General features: G+C 35.7%; 1 pseudogene; it reads right to left on the bottom strand.

Moving 5' to 3' along the window:
• Nucleotides 1-1,665: 1,665 nt before the first annotated feature.
• The window catches only part of LOC144241579 (large ribosomal subunit protein uL24 pseudogene), a 20,702-nt pseudogene continuing 11,316 nt past the window's right edge, over nucleotides 1,666-11,051 (bottom strand).

Genomic DNA, 11,051 nt, shown 5'->3' with positions numbered 1-11,051 from the left:
AAAATGGACCTAAAACACAGATAATCAGCTCAAAGTCAGCTCAAAAAAGGAACCCTGCCACAAGCCTGTGTTTGTTTATTTAATCTTCTTCAACAAGCACTGCAGAATACAGGTTGTGTGGAAGGTTTCTCAGACATAGTTTTAGGAAAGTCTACTCTTACCTGCCATTTTCCTTTCATTCACAATAATAATATTTACAGTATTTACTGAGTTCTTACTACATGCCAAGTACTCTTAGATCTTTAGGTAGAAAACTCACTCATCCTCATATAGACCCTATGATGTACGTACCCTTTTTATCTTGACTTTCAGATAACCAAGCAAGCAGAGGAAGTTGAAGCAACTTGGCCCAGGTCACCCTGCCACTAGGGGCAGAACAAAGCTCTGACCCCAGACGACCTCTTTTTTTGTTGTTGTTAATATTCATTCATTCATTCATTCATTCATTCATTCATTCATTCATTCATTCATTTCTGAGAGAGAGTGGTAGGGAGAGAGAGAGGATCCCAAGCAGACTGCATTGTCAGCGCAGAGCCCAATGTGGGGCTCAAATCCACAAACCATGAGATCATGACCTGAGCCCAAGTCAGATGCTTAACCAACTGAGGCACCAGGTACCTCTACTCTTCTTTTTTTTTTTTAATGTTTATTTACTTAATTTGAGAGAGATAAAGAGAGTGGGGGCGGGACAAAGAGAGAGGGAGAGAGAGAATCCCAAGCAGGCTCTGTGGTGTCAGCGCAAAGCCTGAGGTGGGGCTCAAACTCATGAGCTGTGACTTCATGACCTGAGCCGAAAAGAGTCGAAGACTTCACTGACTGAGCCACTCAGGCACCCCTGGATGGTCTGACTCTTAACCTCTACATCTTATTGCCCTCCAGCCCAGGCATTCATCAGGTCCCTTAGATGCATTCCTGTTCACCTGAAATCTTCCAGAGCACAAGCCATCTATACCAGTACAGTACCCAGTACTGTGAATACTCAGCCGAGTTCACTGTATGATCGATAGAATGAATGAAGGAGGGACAGATGAATGAAAGAATGAGTATACAAATGTGTTCTGAGAGGTCAGAAAAAGAAGTAGGTGGGGTAGGAAGAAAACGTTACTTACATCAAGGAGCCTTGAATAGTGGTAGAATTTCAATAGACAGAGATAAAGAAAAAGGAATTTCAGGTGAAAAAATTATATAAAGTTGGAGACATTGGAGAGCCTAGAGATACATTCAGAGAACAGCAAGTTGAACAAATTGGCAGCAGCTTATTCTTGGGCCATCGGAATGAAGGTAATGCAGGGAGAGTTCTGATCAGGTTAACTTGAGGTTAGTTTGCTGAACGTTTTATTGTTTTCATTTTAATAGTTTTTGTTTAAAGTTGTATATAAGAATACTTTATTCTTGGGGCGCCTGGGTGGCTTAGTCGGTTAAGCGTCCGACTTTCGCTTAGGTCATGATCTCGCGGTTCGTGGGTTCGAGCCCCGCGTCGGGCTCTGTGCTGACTGCCAGCTCGGAGCCTGGAGCCTGTTTCAGTCTGTGACTCCCTCTCTCTCTGACCCTCCCCTGCTCACGCTGTCTCTCTCTCTCTCCTAGAAATAAAAAAAAAATCCGGGTTTCTGGGCACTGATAGGGTATCCCGGCACCCCGCAAAAAAAAAAAAACAAAAAAAAAACTTTATTCTTGCATCTTCTCAATTGTTTCTTCCTTATACTTGTGGTTTTCCTTTACTACTTGGTGAGATTTTGTTTTACATTCAAGGATCTTTTTGTGGTCTTTGTCCACTTTCGGTCTAGTGATAACCACCTTGCTGGGGTGAATGGTCACATCAACAGTTGTGTTACTTTCCTTCTCTAGCTGTATTTGTTCAATGCAGATGGCAGTTTTCTTCCTGTAAACCTGGACTACTTTGTCAATTTGCCAACCTTTGTAGGGTCCTCGCACAACCTGTACATCATCGTCCTTCCAGATGGCCATGGGTCCAACGTTGTACTTCTGACTCAGTTTTTTGGAAAGAGGGGAAAATATAATCTCTCTGCAAATGTGGTAAGGTGCACTGAAATGCCTTCTATGGTTCTTGATCCGGTCAGAAGTCACAGAGGGACTGAACTTAATTTTGGCCACTGGAACTTCAGTGATGGCCGCATAAAGAAAGAAGTGCTGAATGTTTTATAGCAGGCTGAAGGAATTTCTGCTTAAAGAACTGGATGCCCCTGGAGGAGTGTGAAGGAAGATGTAAGAGGATGACCATCTTGGGACTGTGCTTTCAGGAAACTGAATGGGAGTAATGTGTCAGAAATTCAGAGCAAGGGTTGCTGACCTATAATGAATGAATACATGAGTCTTAGGAAGTCTGTGAATCCCTGAAAGGCACACAAAATTTTGCCTATATTTGTGTATGCACATATTTCTACTGAGACCGTCCACAACTTCTCAATGATTCTTTTTTTTTGTTGGCCCATTTTTAAAATTTATTTTATTTTTTAATAGTTTATTGTCAAGTTGGTTTCCATATAACACCCAGTGCTCATCCCCACAAGTGCCCTCATAACCTCAATCAGCACAATTGTTAAGTGCTGATTCTTAGCAATTGTGACCCTCTGCCCCAAACAGGACTGCCCCAAGGCAAATATCCAAATAGATGCCACCATTCCATATATCTAAATATCTTAAGATTACAAATGAAGTTAAACTGTTGAATAAAATATGTACTTCAACCTCACAATATGTAGTACAGTAATGATATTCAAATTTAAATTTACCTTTATAAAAAATGTAAATTAATGTAAATGCTAAAAACTTCAAAATACTAAATAATGTTAAAAACTATATATTAAAGCCATCTACTAAAACTAAAAAGCAATTAAAATAATGATGAGATACTACTATATACCTATTAGAATAGCTAAAATTCAAAACACCAACAACACCGAATGCTGGTGAGGATGTGGAGAAACAGCAGCTCTCATTCACTGCTGGTGCAAATGCAAAATGATGCAGCCACTTTGGAAGACAGTTTGACAGTTTTTAAAAAATTTTTTAATTTTTTTTTTTTAATTTCTGAGAGAGAGAGAGAAAGAGAGAGAGAGAGAGACAGACAGCATGAGCAGGGGAGGGTTAGAGAGAGAGGGAGATACAGAATCTGAAGCAGGCCCCAGGCTCTGAGCTGTCAGCACAGAGCCTGACATGGGGCTCGAACCCATGAACTGTGAGATCATGACCTGAGCTGAAGGTGGATGCTTAACCAACTGAGCCACCCAGGTGTGCCCCCCCTTTTTAAAAATTTTTTTAAATGTTTTTTTAAAATTTATTTAAGTTTGACAGTTTCTTACAACAAAACAAACATACTGCAATCATAGAATCTGGCAATCCTGCCCTCTGGTTGGTGAGTGGATAAACAAACTGAGCATATCCAGACAATTGTATATTATCTAACAACAAAAAAATGAGTATAACCCACAAAGACACACAGGAAACTTGAATGCATATAACATAGTGAAAGAAGCCATTCTAAAAAGGCTACATACTATACAACTGTAATTATATGACATTTTGGAAAAGGCAATACTGTAGAGACAAAAAAAAAGTTAGTGGTTGCCGGAGGGAACATTGGAGGAGGGATGAATAGGTGGACCACAGGAATTTTTTAAAGCAGTAAATAAACTATATAGTATGATAAATGTGGATACATTTATCAAAACTCAATTCAAGAAAAATCACACACACATTCACATGCCCCCCCCCCAGAGAATATACAGCACACAGCAAATCTTAATATAAACTATGGACTCTAGTTAATAATGTATCAATAGTGGCTCATCAGTTGTAACAAATGTACCCACTAATACAAGAGGAAGGCTGGGGGGTTACTCTATACTTTCTGTTCAGTATTTCTTGTAAATATAAAACTGTCCCCCGAAAATAAAGTCTATGAACTTAAAACTTAAAAGGCAAAATGCAAGTGAGGATGAATATAAAAACTTAAAAAATATTTAAATAGACAGGAATTTTATTAATTTATTAATTCATGCATTTGGAAGCTGATATTGATATATAAACTTAAGATTATGTCTTCCCGATTAATTAATCAATCTTTTTATCATTAAGAAATCACTTCCTTTATCACTACTAATATTTCTGTTCTGAAATGTATTTTGTCTGGCATTAATGGAGACATTCTTGCTTTCTTTTGATCTCTGTTAGCTATCTTTTTTCTATTCTTTTCCTTTCAATCTGTTTGAAATTTTACATTTAATATGTGATTTTCTTGTAGGTGGCATATTGTCGTGCTTTGCTTTTCATGCAATCTGGCCGTCTCTGTCTTTTAATAGGAGTGATTAGACCTTTTATATTTAATGTGATACTTTGTGTTAGATTGACTTCTAATCTTGCTATTTGCTTTCTATTTATTCCATCTTCTCTTTTCCCTCTTTTTTTTCCTTTCTTTTGGATCAGTTAAACATTTTGATGACTCCATTTTTGTTCTCTTTTGGCGGCGTGTTATTTTGTCATTTTAGTTGCTTTTGGGTTTATAGTAGCCCTCAATCACTTATTACAGTTTACTTTCAAGGGATATTATACCACTTTACAAAGTTTAAGAACCTATTTTAAGGTTCTATTATTGTCATACATTTTTCATGAACATACTTTATAAATCCCACGCTATATTTTTATTATTTTTGTTTAAGTAATTATCTTTTAAAGACATTTAATAATAAGAAAAAAACTCATATATTTATGTAGTTACCATTTCTGGTATAGTTCATTTTTTGTTTGTAGATTTCCATATTTCCATCTAGCATCATTTTCCTTTTGCCTGAAGGGCTTCCTTTTATATCTTAGAGTGTGTTAGTAATAAATTTTATAGCCTGTTGGTAATAAATTCTTTCAGTTTTCTATGTCTAAGAAAATATTTATTTCACTTTCATTTGTAAAATATACATTCAGTGTGTATAAAATGATAGGCAGACAGTTTTTTCCTTTAATGTTTTTCTTTTAGTCCTCCACAGTTTCTCTGGTATATTATTACTGATGTGAAATTTGCTGTTGTTCTCATCTTTTTATCTTTTTTCTTCTCTACATAATGTGTCTTTTTTTTCCCCCTGTTTGCTTTTAAGATGTTCTCTTTATCACTGGTTTTGAGTAACTTAGTTATGATATGCTTTGGTGTCCTTCTTGTTTCTTGTGCTTGGGTTTACTAAGCTTCTTGGATCTATGGTTTTACAGGTTACAACAAATCTGGAAGAGTTTTGGACACTATTTCTTCAAATATTTCTTCCATCTCTCTTTTCCTTTGGGGAACTCCAATTGAGTTTGTGATGTGTGCATGCATGAACACACACGTGTGTGTGTGTGTGTGCGTGCGCATATGTGTGCGTGTTGACTGAGTTTTCCTACTCTTAAAGAGAGCAGAAAAATTATCATGTCTGGTAATTTTTAATTAGATGCTGTAGATTACGTATTATACCTTGTTGGGTGCTAGGTATATTTTTGAATTCCCATAAGTGTTCTTGAACTTTGTTATGTTGTTACTTAGAAACAGTTTGATGCCACCGAAAGAAAAATTTTCTGACCACTTCTTCCAGTAAATTATGAGGTTTTTCAGTCTGGTTTGTGAGAATACGCACCATTTCTGGCTGTGTGTAGGCAGTAGTAGTTACTGCTTCCTCTAATCCTTTTAGTTGGGTTCGTCCCCAGCCCCAGGTGGTTTTCTGACATGCATTAACTGATAAATCCTCTGCTGAATACTCAAGGAGGATCTTTGAAAATCTGCTTAGATCTATCTCTATCCATCTCTCTCTCCTCATTACTCCATCCTATGAACTTTAGCCATCTTCGTCTCCCTGGATTCAGCTTCATCTCACCTCAGGCTATCTGCCTGGCTTCTTCTCTGTGCCATATGCTGGAAACTCTCCCACAGCAGCAAGCTGGGACAAGCGAGTCTTACCTTGCATGTTTTCCATAACCTCACAGTCCTTCAACACAAACATTATTTGATGTTTAGTATCTTGAAAATTGATGTTTATATATTTTGTCCTTGCTGTTGTTATTCAGTTGGGAGGGTAATCTGTTCCCTGTTACTCCATCAAGTTTGGAAGTAGAAGTCAATGTACAAGTATTAACTAAATAGTAGAGCAGTATCTAGGCTCATTTTACTTAGCTTGGGGGGAGAAGAGAAAAATGCCTGTTAATAACCAAGACTTACAGCGGGGTTCCCTGAATTTCTGGGTTTATTATAAACTTGTAGAGATACAAAGGTATACAAAAATTATTAGGCCTAAGAGAATATGATGCCTGGGAATAGTCTAGGGTAGAAGGCATAAATATGAGGGAATATACTGGCCATGATTTAATAAGTATTTTTGCTTAGGAATGAACTATTCTAAAGACTTTTGTACAGGCCTAACATTTGCCATAACAAAAAATTTTTTAAATTATGCAGTCTAACTCTTCGGTTTTACAGAATAGGAAATCCTGTGTTTTTTTTTTGTTTTTTTTTAAAAAAGGGTATGCAGTTATGTTGGGGGTAGCATGATGATGATGATGATGACAATAATGATAACGTTCATTATTTTACACTCAGAAAAATACTTTCTCATTTCATCCAGCACAAACCACAAAAATAAAAAAAAGAAATGAGTGCTTGGAGAAAGGTGAGTAGGTCTGATTTATTATAATAAAAATTTGTGGTTATTACAAATAAAGCTGGAAAGTGATGATGAGGATAATTATGGTAGCTTACTACTTTCAAAGCACTGTTCTAGACAGTTTGCATGAGTTATCTCATTAAATTGTCATAACTTCTATATACAAAATAATCTGAAATTCACATTTTTTCACATCTTGGCATTTGGGAAGTCAAGAGCATCTATTGACTGTTGGTATAGTACAGTTACTGTCAGTAACTGTCAATACTTTAGTTTTTTCAGAGAGGGTGTGCCTTCATTTTAGCCAGTCATCTGGTGGCATAATCAATCCATTCCCTATAAATGAAACTAACTGCTTGAAGTTCTTTGTCCCACTTGGGTAATATGAATTCAGACTTCAAAATTCCATGACTACCAACTTTATCCATTTCTCAGGAGAGATTTTTTTTCCTCCCTATACCCAGTGTCAAATTAAGACACAAGTAAGACCTGTAGTGAGAAAACATGGTGGGCCTGCAAACAGGAGTTGTCAAAGGATGAAAATGGTGTGACTAGAAGCAGAACTTAAAAGCAGTTTCTATCAACACATCTTTTTTTCATTGTACTTGATTAGTACCTTGATTCTCTATGGCAGTAGCAGCAGTAAAATAGGCAATATTATACATAACTATTTTAAAACATTTATTTCCAATTCAAAATGGAGCTTTATATTGTATTTGCCATTAATTTATGTATTTTTCTCTTCCAGATGACTTAAATGCAAAGTACAACTTGTTTTGACACTTTCAACAATGGATAGATCATTCACATAGAAAATCATTAAGGAAACATTAAACTTACACTATGCATTAGAACAGATGGACTTAACAGACATTTGCAAAACATTCCATCCAACAGCAGGAGAATACACATTTTCTCAAGTGCACATGTAATGTTCTCCAAGGATACATCATGTTAAACAACAAAACATCTCTTAATAAATTTTAAAAAGATTGAAATCATTTCAAGCAACTTTTCCAAACATAATGGTATAAAACTAGAAATCAGTTGCAGGAAAAAAACTGGAAAATTCACAAATATGTGGAGAATAAACAACATGCTACTGAAAAACCAATGTATATAAGATGAAATCGGGGTGCCCGGGTGGCTCAGTTGGTTAAGCATCCAACTTTGGCTCAGGTCATTATCTCACGGTTCATGGGTTCGAGCCCCACATCGGGCTCTGTGCTCACAGCTCAGAGCCTGGAACCTGCTTCAGATTCAGTGTCTCCCTCTCTCTCTACCCCTTCCCCACTTATGCATGTGCTCTCTCCTTCTCTCTCTCAAAATCAATAAGCATTAAAAATTTAAAAAGGAAGAAATTAAAAGAGAATTAAAATTTTCATGAGACAAATAAATATGGAAGCACAACCTACCCAAACTAATGGTATGGAACAAAAGCAGCTCTAAGAAGGAAGTCCATAGCAATAAATGCTTAAATAATGAAAAAAAACCCACTTAAATAAACAACTTTACACCTCAAGAAATAGGAAAAGAAGAACAAACTAAGCATCCAGTTAGCAGAAGGAGAGAAATAACAAAGATGAAAGTGGATATAAAGGAAGTAGAGACTATAAAGACAATTGAAAAGATCAATGAAACTAAGAGGAGGTTTTTTTTTTTTTTTTGGAAAAAGCAAAGAGTATCGATAAACATTTATCTCAGCTTACCAAGAATAAAAAAAGAGAGAGGACTCAAATAAAGTTAGAAATGAAAGAAGAGACATTACAACTGATACCACAGAAATACATAGGATCATGAGACACTAAAATGAATAATTATATGCCAACAAATCAGGCAACCTAGAAGAAAGAGAAATTTCCTAGAAACGCACAAGCTCCCAAGACTAAATCATGAACTAATACAAAATCTGAATAGACCCATTACAAATAACATGATTAAATCAGTAATAATAAACCCTCCCAACAAAGTCCAGAACCTAATGGCTTCATGGTGAATTCTACCAAATATTTTTAAATTGAGAATCAATCCTTTTCAAACTCTTCAAAAAAAATAGAAGAAAACAGAACACTTCTAAACCATTTTACAAAGTTGGCATTACCTTGATACCAAATCCAATCAAGGACAATGACAAGAAAACAAAATAACAGACCAATATACTGATGAACAATAGATGGAAAATCCTCAACAATGTTAGCAAGCCTAATTCAACAATATATGAAAAAGATGGCACACCATGATCAAGTAGAATTTATTTCAGGGATGCAAGAATGGTTCAACATCTGCAAATCAATCAACATGATACACCACATTAACAAAGTGAAGGATAAAAATCTTACAATCATCTCAATAGATGCAGAAAAAGCATTTCACAAGGCTTAACATTGATTCATGATAAAATCTTGTAACAACCTGAGTACAGAGTGAACATACCTTAACATAATAAAGGCTACATATGACAAGCCCACAGCTGTCATCATGCTCAATGGTGAAAAGCTGAAAGGTTCTCTTCTAAGATCAGGAAAGGAGAAGGATGCCTACTCTTGTCATTTTTACTCAACATGGTACAAGAAGTTCTAGCCAGAGCAATAAGTCAGGAAAAGGAAATAAAATAAAAAAGGAAGAAGTAAAACTTTCTCTATTTGCAGATTGCATGTAATAGATAGAAACTCCTAACAACTCCACCAAAAATTGTGAGAGCTAAAAATTCAGTAAAGTTGGAGGATACAAAATCAATACACAAAAATCAGTTATGTTTCTTTACTCTGACAATGAAATGCCAGTAAGAGAAATTAAGTAAACAATCCACTTACAACTGCATCAAAATGAATGATATATGAAGAATAAATTTAACCAATGAGGAGAAAGATCTATACACTGAGAATTCTAAGACATTGATGAAAGAAACTGAGGAAGGCAAAAATAAATGGGAAGAAATTATGTGTTTATGATTAGAAAAATTAATATTGTTAAAATATCTATACTACCCAAATCAGTTTGATAGAGATTCAATACAATCAAAATTCCAGTGGTATTTTTCACAGAAATAATATGGTATTGGCATAAATACAGGCACATAAATTAATGGTACATAATAGAGAGCCCAGAAATAAACCCATGCATATGTGGTCAACTAATTTTCCATAAAAGAGCCAAGAATATACAATGGAAAAAGAATAGTGTCTTCAATAAATGCTGCTGGGAAACCTGGACAGCTAAATGCAAAACAATGAAACTGAACCTCTATCTTACACCATACACAAAAACCAACTCAAAATACTTGAATAAAAGACCTAAAACCATAAAACTTCTAGAAGAAAACACAGGAGGTAAGATCCTTGACATCAATCTCAGCAATGATTTTTTTAAAATTTGACACCAAAAGCAAAGATAATAAAAGCAAAAATAAACAGGTAAAACTACATCAAATAAAAAGCTGTTGCACAGGAAATCATCAGCAAAATAAAAAGGCAACCTATTTACAAATCATATATCTTATAAGGGGTTAATATCCAAAACATATAAAGGACTCATACAACTCAATATCAAAAACAAAACAAAACAAAACAAAACATTTTAAAAATGAGCAGAGGAACTGAACAGACACGTCTCCAAAGCAGATATACAAATGACCAGCAGGTATATGAAAAGGTGCTCAACATCTATAATCATCAGCAAAATACAAATCAAAAGTACAATGAGGTATCATCTTACATCTGTTAGAGTGGCTATCATCAAAAAGACATGAGATAACAAGTTGAAAAGGATATGCAAAAAGGGGACCCCTTGTGCATTGTTGGTGGGAACGTAAAGTGGTGCAGCCTCTATGAAAAATAGTATGAAAATTCTTCAAAAAACTGAAAACAGAACTACCATATGATCTAGCAATCCCACTTCTAAGTATAAATTCAAAAGAAATGAAAGTAGAATAGTGAAGAGATATCTGCACTCCCATGTTCCTTGCAGCATTATTCACAGTGCCCAAGCTATAGAAAAAACCCAAGGGGTGGCTATGTGGCTCAGTTGGTTGAGCATCCAATTTTGGCTCAGGTCATGATCTCACAGTTCGTAAGTTTTCTCATGTCAGGCTCTGTGCTGACAGCTCAGAACCTAAAGCTTGCTTTGGATTCTGTGTCTCCCTCTCTCTCTGCCCCTCCCCCACTCATGCTCTGTCTCTGTCTCTCAAAAATAAATGTTAGAAACAACCAAAGTGCCTATCAATGGATGAATGGATAAAGAAGATGTGGTATATAGAAACAATGGGATATTATTTGGCCATGAGAAAGAAGGACATTTTGCCGTTTGCGACATTGTGGGTGGACTCTGTGAGCATTATACAAAATTAAATAAGCCAGAAAGAGAAAGGCATATACTGCATGGTATCACTTACATATCGAAACTTTTTTTTTTTTTTTT

The sequence above is a fragment of the Crocuta crocuta genome, unplaced genomic scaffold (assembly GCF_008692635.1).
Source record: "Crocuta crocuta isolate KB4526 unplaced genomic scaffold, BGI_CrCroc_1.0 scaffold25, whole genome shotgun sequence".
Classification (NCBI taxonomy): Eukaryota; Metazoa; Chordata; class Mammalia; order Carnivora; family Hyaenidae; genus Crocuta; species Crocuta crocuta.
The sequence above is the reverse complement of the archived record's forward strand: the minus strand, read 5'-3'. Positions and strand labels throughout refer to the sequence as shown.